Source organism: Hypanus sabinus, chromosome 4 (genome assembly GCF_030144855.1).
Source record: "Hypanus sabinus isolate sHypSab1 chromosome 4, sHypSab1.hap1, whole genome shotgun sequence".
NCBI classification, from domain to species: Eukaryota; Metazoa; Chordata; class Chondrichthyes; order Myliobatiformes; family Dasyatidae; genus Hypanus; species Hypanus sabinus.
In genome coordinates, this window is record NC_082709.1 from 187,956,623 (window position 1) to 187,969,680 (window position 13,058).

A 13,058-nucleotide genomic window follows, 5' to 3' on the forward strand; every position below is an offset into this window, starting at 1 on the left:
AAGTGGAGGGGGAAGGCATTAGTGGAAGTTTGAGAAATTGATGTCCATGCCATCAGCCTACCCAAACGGAATATAAGGTGTTGTTCCTCCAGCCAAAGTGTGGCCTCATCACAACAGTGGAGGAGGCCATGGATGGACATACCATAATGGGAATGGGAAGTGGAATTAAAATGGGTGGCCACTGAGGGATCCCGCTTGTTCAGGCTCTTCGCCACCACCAAGGACATGCCCTCTCCTCATTATGACCATCAGGGAGGGGGTACAGGAGCCTGAAGGCACACGCTCAACGATTCAGGAACAGCTTCTTCTCCTCTGCCATCAGGGAGGAGGTACAGGAGCCTGAAGGCACACACTCAACGATTCAGGAACAGCTTCTTCCCCTCTGCCATCAGGGAGGAGGTACAGGAGCCTGAGGGCACACACTCAACGATTCAGGAACAGCTTCTTCCCCTCTGCCATCAGGGAGGAGGTACAGGAGCCTGAGGGCACACACGCAACGATTCAGGAACAGCTTCTTCCCCTCTGTCATCAGGGAGGGGGTACAGGAGCCTGAAGACACACACTCAACGATTCAGGAACAGCTTCTTCCCCTCTGCCATCAGGGAGGAGGTACAGGAGCCTGAAGGCACACACTCAACGATTCAGGAACAGCTTCTTCCCCTCTGCCATCAGGGAGGGGGTACAGGAGCCTGAAGGCACACACTCAACGATTCAGGAACAGCTTCTTCCCCTCTGCCATGAGGGAGGGGGTACAGGAGCCTGAAGGCACACACTCAACGATTCAGGAACAGCTTCTTCCCCTCTGCCATCAGGGAGGGGGTACAGGAGCCTGAAGGCACACACTCAACGATTCAGGAACAGCTTCTTCCCCTCTGCCATCAGGGAGGGGGTACAGGAGCCTGAAGGCACACACTCAACGATTCAGGAACAGCTTCTTCCCCTCTGCCATGAGGGAGGGGGTACAGGAGCCTGAAGGCACACACTCAACGATTCAGGAACAGCTTCTTCCCCTCTGCCATGAGGGAGGGGGTACAGGAGCCTGAAGGCACACACTCAGCGATTCAGGAACAGCTTCTTCCCCTCTGCCATGAGGGAGGAGGTACAGGAGCCTGAAGGCACACACTCAACGATTCAGGAACAGCTTCTTCCTCTCTGCCATCAGGGAGGGGGTACAGGAGCCTGAAGGTACACACTCAACGATTCAGGAACAGCTTCTTCCCCTCTGCCATGAGGGAGGAGGTACAGGAGCCTGAAGGCACACACTCAACGATTCAGGAACAGCTTCTTCCCCTCTGCCATGAGGGAGGGGGTACAGGAGCCTGAAGGCACACATTCAACAATTCAGGAACAGCTTCTTCCTCTCTACCATCAAATTTCTGAATGGAAATTGAATCAATGAACACCACCTCACTACTTTCTTTTATTTCCTTTTTTCCACTACTTAATTAATTTAATTTTTATGTATACTGTATATTTCTTATTGTAATTTGTAGTTTGTTAATATGTATTACATTGTACTGCTGCAACAAGTTTCATGACATCTGCTAGTGATTTTGAAACTGATGCTAATTCTGATTCTAAAGGTATCTACACACCTCACTCTGGCTGGGCTCAGGGTGAAGATAGTGCTGAAACACAAAAGAACAGAAATTATTCAGAGTATTTGGTACCATCGCTTCTATGGCAAACTTGGCAAAGCAACAAGACTTCAGGAACAGCTCAGAAGAAAGGCTGTTTTCACTGGAAAAGGGGATGTCCATGGTTACTGGGAGCTGTAGTTATGCTGGTCACAAAACCTCCTGTAAAGGGCTTTCAGATGTAGATGAGGCTGGTGTTGAGAATCAGTACTTCAGACTCGGCTCTCTGTCTATTTTCTGAAAGAGAAAGATGAAAACAAGCCCAGTTTCTTCCCTGTGTGTCCAGCGGATTCCAGTTAAGTGGGACACTTCAGGACCAGTACATTCTGGTTTAGTTAGACGGCAGCCCCAGTTAGCCAAAGTTTCATGGAAATTGTTAAAAAGGTATAACAAAGGCAAACTGAATAACAATTTATGTACCTAAATGAAACATAGAACAATCACAACACTACAGTACTACTGTACTATAAAACTGTGTATTAGTTCCTAGCCGTTATCAACAGATAGCACACGCTGCTGAGTTGTTTTTGATTGGCTGTGCATGAACAAAATCAGTGCAGATTACGACTACCTCTATACAATGCTTTTGATGACTGCATCCCCCAAATCTTCATTTTCATTGTAATATTCAAGATGATTGTCGATACCTTCAAATTGGTCTAAATGCTATTCGTCATCATCATCATTACATGGGTGATTGCGGTCTTTGACCATGATTGTTCTTGGCAAATATTTCGACCGAAGTGGTTTGCCATTGCCTTCTTCTGGGCAGTGTCTTTACAAGACAGGTGACCCCGACCATTATCAATTCTCTTCAGAGATTGTCTGCCTGGTGTCAGTGGTCACATAACCAGGACTTGTGATATGCACCAGCTGCTCGTACGACCATCCACTACCTGCCCCATGGCTTCACATGACCCTGATCAGGGTGGGGATGGGGGGCTAATCAGCTCCTACAGCTTGCCCAAGGACAGGCTGGCAGGGAGAATGAGTACCTTTGATAGAAACATATCTTCATCCTGCCACCCAGATAAATCTCTTACAAAGTAAAATCAAGTCATATAGGTGACAACAGGGCTTCACTTCCAGATGAGCTCAATGCCTTCCCTGTTCACATTGACCGTCAAAATAAACTTCCACAACCCCCGATGACGCTGTGATTTCAGTCTCTGAGGCTGATGTGAGAGCATTCTTCAGTAGAGTGAACCAGTGGAAAGCATCAGGCCCAGATGGGGTACCTGGCCAGGTACTAAGGACCTGTGCTGACCAACTGGCTGGAGTGTTCACTGATACCTTTAATCTCTCGTGTCGACAGTCTGAGGTACCCACCTGCTTCAAGCAGACTTCAATACCAGTGCCCAAGAAGAGCGTGGTGATGTGCCTCAATGACTCATCCAGCAGCACGTACAACCACGGTGATGAAGTGTTTTGTGAAGTTGGTCATAAAATGTATCAACTCCTGCCTGAGATGTGAACCAGATCTACTCCAGTTTGCCTACCGCACAACAGGTCCACAGCAGATCCAATTTTATTGGCTCTTCACTCACCCCTGGACAATGAAGATGCATACATCAGGATGCTCTTAGCCCAGTTTATCAGGGATAAAACCCTCCCCGCCACTGAGCACATCTACATGGAGCATTGCTGGAGAAAAGTAGCATCCATCATGAGGGGCCCCACCACCCAGGTCGTGCTCTCTTCTTGCTGCTGCCATCAGGAAGAAGGTACAGGAGCCTCAGGACTCCCACCACCAGGTTCAGGAACAATTATTATCCCTCAACCATCAGGCTCTTGAATCAGAGGGGATAATTTCATAACTTCATTCAACCCATCACTGAAATATTTCTACAACCAATGGGCTCGCTTTCAAGGACTCTTCATCTCATGTTCTCAATATTTATTGCTTGCTTGCTTATCTATCTATTTATTTTTGTATTTGCACAGTTACTTGTCTTACTGTACATGTACACTGGTTGAATGCCTGATCCTGGTTCCCACTCAACCTCATACACCTGCCTTCTAGCCATATCCTTTGATGCCCTGACTGATCAGGAAATGATCAACTTCCACCTTAAATATACACACCAATTTGGCCTCCATTGCAGTCTGTGACAGAGCATTCCACAGATTCACTACTCTCTGACTAAAAAAAATTCCTCTATAATCCTGCTCTAAAAGGATGCCCTTCAATTTTGAGGTTGTGCCCTCTTGGTCTCAATACCTCCACTATAGGAACCATCCTCTCCACGTCCACACATCTAGTCCTTTCAACACTCAATAGGTTTCAATGAAATCTCCCACATACTTCTAAGTTCCAGTGAGTACAGACCCAAAGCTGCCAAATGCTCCCTATATGTAACCCCTTCACTCCCAGAACCATCCTTGTGAACCTCCTTGGACTCTCTCCAATGATAACACATCCCTTCTGAGATATGGGGCCCAAACCTTTTGACAACACTCCAAGTGTGGAAGTGTGGCCTGCTTAGTGTTTTATAAAGGCTCAGCATTATCTCTTTGCTTTTGTATTCTATGATGATTATTGCTCTATTGTGGATTTATTGAGTATGCCTGCAAGAAAATGAATCTCTGGTGACATGTATGCTCTTTGACAATCAATTTGCTTTCAACTTAGAGAAGTTTGTGAAGATTCGATATGACATTTGAAACTCCTAAAGATGTGTGCATACTGACTGGTTTCTTCACAGCCTGGTGTCTTTGAATCGAAAATCTTCCAAAAGGTAGTGAATACGGCCAAGTCCATCCAGAACAAGGCAGCCCACTTGATTGTTCCCCCTTCCACAAGCACCCTATCCCTCCACCATCGACAAACAGTTGCAGCAGTGTGTACTGTCTACAAGATGCACTGCAACAACACACCAAAGTTCCTAAGGCAGCACCTTCCAGACCCACGACCACTACCATTGATGCACCATCAATAACTCTCCGAGACGTGAGGCAAGATATAGGCTTTTATTGGCTGGAAGGAAGAACAAGCAGCAATTGACCACCACACTGCATCCTGGAGACTGGGGCCGGGACGGAGTCCCCAATCGCCTTTATACCAGGGTCCGTGGGAGGAGCCACAGGAGCAGTCAGCAGTGGGGGCATATCCAGACAGGTATATGTAGTTCACCACAACCACCCAGAAGGATGAGAACAGCAGACAGCTGGGAACACCACCACTTGGAAATCCCTCTCCAAGTCACTCACCATCCTGACTTGGAAATATATCGCCATTGCTTCATTGTCACTGGATCAAAGCCATGGAATTCCCTCCCTAACAGCACTGTGGGTGCACCTACACCTCAGGGACTGCAGCGGCTCAAGAAGGCAGCTCATCACCACCTCCTCAAGGGCAACTAGGGAGGGGCAATAAATGCTGGCTTAGCTGGTGATACCCACATCCCGTAAATTAAGAAATAATAAAAAAAACATAGGAGCAGAATTAGGCCAGTCGGCCCATTAGTCACCATTCCATGATGGCTGATTTATTATCCCTACAACCTCAACCTCCTGCTTTCTTCCTGACTAATCAAGACACTATCAACCTCGGCTTTAAATATGCCCAATGATTTGTCCTCTACATGCGGCTGTGGCAATAAATTCAACAGATTCACCACCCTCTGGCTAAAGAAATTTCTCATCTATTTTTTCAAATGCATGCTCCTCTATTCCAAGGCTGTGCCCTCTGGTCCTAGACTCCCCACTATAGGAAACATGCTCTCCACATCCACTCTATCTGTGTCCTCTGGTCCTAGACTCCCCACTATAGGAAACACCCTCTCCACATCCACTCTATCTGTGCCCTCTGGTCCTCGACTCCCCCAGTATAGGAAACAACCTCTCCACATCCACTCTATCTGTGTCCTCTGGTCCTAGACTCCCCCACTATAGGAAACATCCTCTCCACATGCACTCTATCTGTGTCCCCTGGTCCTAGACTCCACCACGATAGGGGACATCCTCTCCACGTCCACTCTATCTGTGCACTCTGGTCCTAGACTCCCCCACTACAGGAAACATCCTCTCCACATCCACTCTATCTGTGGTCCTAGACTCCCCCACTATAGGAAACATCCTCTCCACATCCACTCTATCTGTGCCCTCTGGTCCTAGACTCCACCACAATAGGGAACATACTCTCCACATGCACTCTATCTGTGCCCTCTGGTCCTAGATTCCCCCCACTATAGGAAACATCCTCTCCACATCCACTCTATCTGTGGTCCTAGACTCCCCCACTATAGGAAACATCCTCTCCACATCCACTCTATCTGTGCCCTCTGGTGCTAGACTCCCCCACTGTAGGAAACATCCTCTCCACATCCACTCTATCTGTGCCCTCTGGTCCTAGACTCCACCACAATAGGGAACATACTCTCCACATGCACTCTATCTGTGCCCTCTGGTCCTAGACTCCCCCCACTATAGGAAACATCCTCTCCACATCCACTCTATCTGTGGTCCTAGACTCCCCCACTATAGGAAACATCCTCTCCACATCCACTCTATCTGTGCCCTCTGGTGCTAGACTCCCCCACTATAGGAAACATCCTCTCCACATCCACTCTATCTGTGCCCTCTGGTCCTAGACTCCACCACAATAGGGAACATACTCTCCACATGCTCTCTATCTGTGCCCTCTGGTCCTAGACTCCCCCCACTATAGGAAACATCCTCTCCACATCCACTCTATCTGTGGTCCTAGACTCCCCCACTATAGGAAACATCCTCTCCACATCCAATCTATCTGTGCCCTCTGGTCCTAGACTCCCCCACTATAGGAAACATCCTCTCCACATCCACTCTATCTGTGTCCTCTGGTCCTAGACTCCACCACGATAGGGAACATCCTCTCCACATCCACTCTATCTGTGTCCTCTGGTCCTAGACTCCCCCACTATAGGAAACAACCTCTCCACATGCACGCTATCTGTGCCCTCTGGTCCTAGACTCCCCCCACTATAGGAAACATCCTCTCCACATCCACTCTATCTGTGGTCCTAGACTCCCCCACTATAGGAAACATCCTCTCCACATCCACTCTATCTGTGGTCCTAGACTCCTCCACTATAGGAAACATCCTCTCCACATCCACTCTATCTGTGCCCTCTGGTCCTAGACTCCCCCACTATAGGAAACATCCTCTCCACATCCACTCTATCAGTGGTCCTAGACTCCCCCACTATAGGAAACATCCTCTCCACATCCAATCTATCTGTGCCCTCTGGTCCTAGACTCCCCACTATAGAAAACATCCTCTCCACATCCACTCTATCTGTGCCCTCTGGTCCTAGACTCCCCCACTATAGGAAACATCCTCTCCACATCCACTCTATCTGTGTCCTCTGGTCCTAGACTCCCCACTATAGAAAACATCCTCTCCACATCCACTCTATCTGTGCCCTCTGGTCCTAGACTCCCCCACTATAGGAAACATCCTCTCCACATCCACTCTATCTGTGTCCTCTGGTCCTAGACTCCCCCACTATAGGAAACATCCTCTCCACATCCACTCTATCTGTGGTCCTAGACTCCCCCACTATAGGAAACATCCTCTCCACATGCACTCTATCTGTGCCCTCTGGTCCTAGACTCCCCCACTATAGGAAACATCCTCTCCACATGCACTCTATCTGTGCCCTCTGGTCCTAGACTCCCCCACTATAGGAAACATCCTCTCCACATGCACTCTATCTGTGGTCCTAGACTCCCCCATTATAGGAAACATCCTCTCCACATCCACTCTATCTGTGGTCCTAGACTCCCCCACTATAGGAAACATCCTCTCCACATCCACTCTATCTGTGCCCTCTGGTCCTAGACTCCCCCACTATAGGAAACATCCTCTCCACATCCACTCTATCTGTGGTCCTAGACTCCCCCACTATAGGAAACATCCTCTCCACATCCACTCTATCTGTGCCCTCTGGTCCTAGACTGCCCCACTATAGGAAACATCCTCTCCACATCCACTCTATCTGTGTCCTCTGGTCCTAGACTCCCCCTCTATAGGAAACATCCTCTCCACATCCACTCTATCTGTGTCCTCTGGTCCTAGACTCCCCCACTATAGGAAACATCCTCTCCACATCCACTCTATCTGTGTCCTCTGGTCCTAGACTCCACCACGATAGGGAACATCCTCTCCACATCCACTCTATCTGTGGTCCTAGACTCCCCCACTATAGGAAACATCCTCTCCACATGCACTCTATCTGTGCCCTCTGGTCCTAGACTCCCCCACTATAGGAAACATCCTCTCCACATGCACTCTATCTGTGGTCCTAGACTCCCCCATTATAGGAAACATCCTCTCCACATCCACTCTATCTGTGGTCCTAGACTCCCCCACTATAGGAAACATCCTCTCCACATCCACTCTATCTGTGCCCTCTGGTGCTAGACTCCCCCACTATAGGAAACAACCTCTCCACATGCACGCTATCTGTGCCCTCTGGTCCTAGACTCCCCCCACTATAGGAAACATCCTCTCCACATCCACTCTATCTGTGCCCTCTGGTCCTAGACTCCCCCACTATAGGAAACATCCTCTCCACATCCACTCTATCTGTGGTCCTAGACTCCCCCACTATAGGAAACATCCTCTCCACATCCACTCTATCTGTGCCCTCTGGTCCTAGACTCCCCCACTATAGGAAACATCCTCTCCACATCCACTCTATCAGTGGTCCTAGACTCCCCCACTATAGGAAACATCCTCTCCACATCCAATCTATCTGTGCCCTCTGGTCCTAGACTCCCCACTATAGAAAACATCCTCTCCACATCCACTCTATCTGTGCCCTCTGGTCCTAGACTCCCCCACTATAGGAAACATCCTCTCCACATCCACTCTATCTGTGTCCTCTGGTCCTAGACTCCCCACTATAGGGAACATCCTCTCCACATGCACTCTATCTGTGCCCTCTGGTCCTAGACTCCCCCACTATAGGAAACATCCTCTCCACATGCACTCTATCTGTGGTCCTAGACTCCCCCATTATAGGAAACATCCTCTCCACATCCACTCTATCTGTGGTCCTAGACTCCCCCACTATAGGAAACATCCTCTCCACATCCACTCTATCTGTGCCCTCTGGTCCTAGACTCCCCCACTATAGGAAACATCCTCTCCACATCCACTCTATCTGTGTCCTCTGGTCCTAGACTCCCCCTCTATAGGAAACATCCTCTCCACATCCACTCTATCTGTGTCCTCTGGTCCTAGACTCCCCCACTATAGGAAACATCCTCTCCACATCCACTCTATCTGTGTCCTCTGGTCCTAGACTCCACCACGATAGGGAACATCCTCTCCACATCCACTCTATCTGTGGTCCTAGACTCCCCCACTATAGGAAACATCCTCTCCACATGCACTCTATCTGTGCCCTCTGGTCCTAGACTCCCCCACTATAGGAAACATCCTCTCCACATGCTCTCTATCTGTGGTCCTAGACTCCCCCATTATAGGAAACATCGTCTCCACATCCACTCTATCTGTGGTCCTAGACTCCCCCACTATAGGAAACATCCTCTCCACATCCACTCTATCTGTGCCCTCTGGTCCTAGACTCCCCCACTATAGGAAACATCCTCTCCACATCCACTCTATCTGTGGTCCTAGACTCCCCCACTATAGGAAACATCCTCTCCACATCCACTCTATCTGTGCCCTCTGGTCCTAGACTCCCCCACTATAGGAAACATCCTCTCCACATCCACTCTATCTGTGTCCTCTGGTCCTAGACTCCCCCTCTATAGGAAACATCCTCTCCACATCCACTCTATCTGTGTCCTCTGGTCCTAGACTCCACCACTACAGGAAACATCCTCTCCACATCCACTCTATCTGTGTCCTCTGGTCCTAGACTCCACCACTACAGGAAACATCCTCTCCACATCCACTCTATCTGTTTCCTCTGGTCCTAGACTCCCCCACTATAGGAAACATCCTCTCCACATCCACTCTATCTGTGTCCTCTGGTTCTAGACTCCCCCACTACAGGAAACATCCTCTCCACATCCACTCTATCTGTGTCCTCTGATCCTAGACTCCCCACTATAGGAAACATCCTCTCCACATCCACTCTATCTGTACCCTCTGGTCCTAGACTCCCCCATTAATGGAAACATTCTCTCCATATCCAATCTATCAAGATTTTTGACATTATTTGAGACTCTTCAATAGGCACATGTATGATAGAAAAATGAAGGGCCATGAGGCAGTGAAGGGTTAGATTGATAAGAGCAGGTTAAAAGTTGGCACTGTTCTATGTTCTAAGCGTTGCCACACATTCTGGTCCTGGCAGAACATCCTCTCTACATCCACTCTCTCTGTGCTTTATAATATTTGAAATGTTTCTATGAGATGCATGTTCATTCTTCTAAATTCCAGAGAGTGCAGGCCCAGAGTCATCAAACACTTCTCATAAATTAACACTTTCACTCCTGGGATTGTTCTCGTAAACCTCCTCTGAACCATCTCCAATGCCAGAACATCCTGTCTCAGTTAAGGGGCTGAAAACTGCTCACAGTACTCCAAGTGGAATAGACCATTGGTTGATAAAGCCACAGCTTTCCCTTCACTGTCTTCCAGCCAGCCTCATGTCATTCTGATGTGTGAGTGATCAGCTCCCTACTGCTCTGAGTGCCCTGGTGTGTATCATTAACCTGCCGTTGGGGAGGATCAGAAGCTGGAATCCAATTCCTATTTGGCAGTGGAGAGACCACTGAGCCCCACCCCCCGCCGCCTCGTCGATTCACCTCACTCGGTGGTGTTGGTTGTTGCAGGTGGGAGGGAGCAGTGTCAGCGTGGACTCTGCACAATGAAGTGGAAGAGAAATCAGAATCAAGATCACCATCACTGACAAATGTTTTGCAGCAGCAGTACAATGCAAAGAGCAAATGTGCCATGTGGGAACTCGGAGGCTGACAGTGTCCCTGAAGACTATGTGTGCAGGAAGTGTGACCAGACGCCGCTCCTGATAGACCGCATGGCGGCACTGGAGCTGCGCGTGGACTCACTTTGGAGCATCTGAGATGTGAAGAACGTTGCAGATAGCACATTTATTGAGTTGGTCATACCACAGTTTAAGGATCTAAGGAAAGATAGGGAATGGGTGACCAACAGGAACAGTAGTCGCAAGAAGATAATACAGGAGTCTCCTGCGGTCATCTCCCTCCAAGACAGATACACCGCTTTGGAGTCTGCTGGGGGGGATGGCTCATCAGGTGAAGGCAGCAGTAGCCAGGATCTTGGCACCGTGGGTGGCTCTGCTGTGCATGGGGGCAAGAAAAATTGTGGCGGAGCTGTTGTGGAAAGGGATTCCATGGTAAGGGGAATAGAGAGGAGCTTCTGTGGCCGCAAATGGGACTCCCGTATGGTGAGTTGCCTCACGGGTGCAAGGGTCAGAGATGTCTCGGAGAGGCTGCAGGGCATTCTGAAAGGGGAGGGTGAGCAGCCAGTTGTCGTGGTCCATGTAGGTACTAATGATCTAGGAAGAAAGTGGGATGAGGTCCTTCAAGCTGAATTTAGGGGGCTAGGAGATAAGTTAAAGAGTAGGACCTCAAAGGTAATAATTTCAGGATTATTACGGGTGCCACGTGCTAGCCAGAGTTGGAACAGCAGGATAGCTAGAATGAATATGTGGCTTGAGCGGTGATGCAGGACGGAGGGTTTCAGATTCTTGGGGCATTGGAACTGCTTCTTGGGGGTTGGGACCAGTACCATCTGGACGGTCTACATCTGGGCAGGGCTGGGATCAATGTCCTAGGGAGATTGTTTCCTAGTGCTGTTGGGGAGGTTTTGAACTAATATGGTAGGGAACCCACACAGAAAAGAAGAGGGAAGTGATGCAGAGACCAAAGCTAGAGTTAGTGAAGAAAAAAGTAAGAGTAGAGTGCATAAAAGTAAAAAGCAAAAATCACATAGGTCACGAGATTCTAAAAGGACAATGAGTATAAGGTTACTTTATCTAAATGCCTGTAGTATTAGAAACAAGGTTAGTGAACTTGTGGCACAGATCAGTACCAAGGCATTTGATTTAGTAGCCATTACAGAAATCTGGTTGCAAGGTGGAGATGACGGGGAATTAAATATCCAAGGGTATCAGATAACACGGATAGATAGGCAGGAAGGCAGAGGAGGTGGGGAAGCGCTCTTGATTAGGGATGAGATCAGGACAATTTGTGAGAGACAATATAAGATCTACGGAGCAGAATGTCGAGTCCATCTGGGTGGAGATTAAGAATAGTAAAGGGAAAAAAATCACTGGTGGGTGTTGTCTATAGGCCACCTAATAAAAATATTGCAGTGCCAGAGGTGATTAACCAAGAAATAACTGAGGTTTGTAAGAACAGAAAGGCAGTTGTCATGGGGGATTTTAACTTCCACATAGTTTGGGTGAATCAGGTTGGTCAAGGAAGTTTTGAGGAGGACTTCGTAAAATACATCTGTGATGGCTTTCTTGAGAAGCATGTTAGTGAATCTACAAAGGAAAATGCTATCTTAGATCTAGTCCTGTGCAATGAGACAGGTAAGATTAACGATCTTGTAGTGAGGGATCCTCTTGGAAAGAGTGATGACAGTATGATTGAATTTCACATACAGATTGAGGATGAAAAAGTTAGATCTAAAACTGTGTACTATGCTTGAACAAGGGAGACTACAACAGGATGAGGGAGGAGTTGGCTAATGTGGATTGGGAGCACAGGCTATTTGCTAGGACAGTTGAGGAACAGTGGAATACTTTCAAAGATTTTTCACAGTGTTCAACAAAAATATATTCCAGTCAAAAGTAAGGACAGTAAGTGTGAGGAGAGCCAGCCTTGGATAACTAAAAAAATAAAAGATAGTATCAAATTAAAAGCTCATGTGTACAAAGTCGCAAGGAGTAGTGGGAGACTGGAGGATTGGGAATATTTTAAAAGGCAACAGAGAACAACTAAACAAGAAATAAGGAAAGGGAAGATACAGTATGTAAGTAAATTGGCACAAAATATAAGAACAGATAGAAGAAGTTTTTATAAGTATATAAAGTGGAAGAGGGTGGCTAATGTCAACGTAGGTCCCTTGGAAGACGAGAAGAGGAAATTGATATTGGGTGATAAGGAAATGGCTGAGGCATTGAATGACTATTTTGTGTCAGTCTTCACGTTGGAGGACATGTCTAATATGCCAAAGAAGGATGTTATGGACGAAACGGGAGGTGAGGACATCGATGAAATCACTGTCGCTAAGGAGACAGTGATGAGCAAACTAGAGGGCCTGAAGGTAGGTAAGTCCCCTGGTCCTGATGGGATGGATGCATCCCAGGGTGCTGAAGGAATTGGCGGAGGTTATTGGAAGACAGCAAATTTCACACCACTTTTTTAAAAAGGATGTGGGCAAAAGACGAGCAACTATAGGCCAGTTAG

General features: G+C 47.9%; 1 pseudogene; it reads right to left on the bottom strand.

Annotated features, from left to right (window-relative positions):
* Positions 1-1,611: 1,611 nt before the first annotated feature.
* Positions 1,612-13,058, bottom strand: part of LOC132392198 (sin3 histone deacetylase corepressor complex component SDS3-like) — a 36,083-nt pseudogene continuing 24,636 nt past the window's right edge.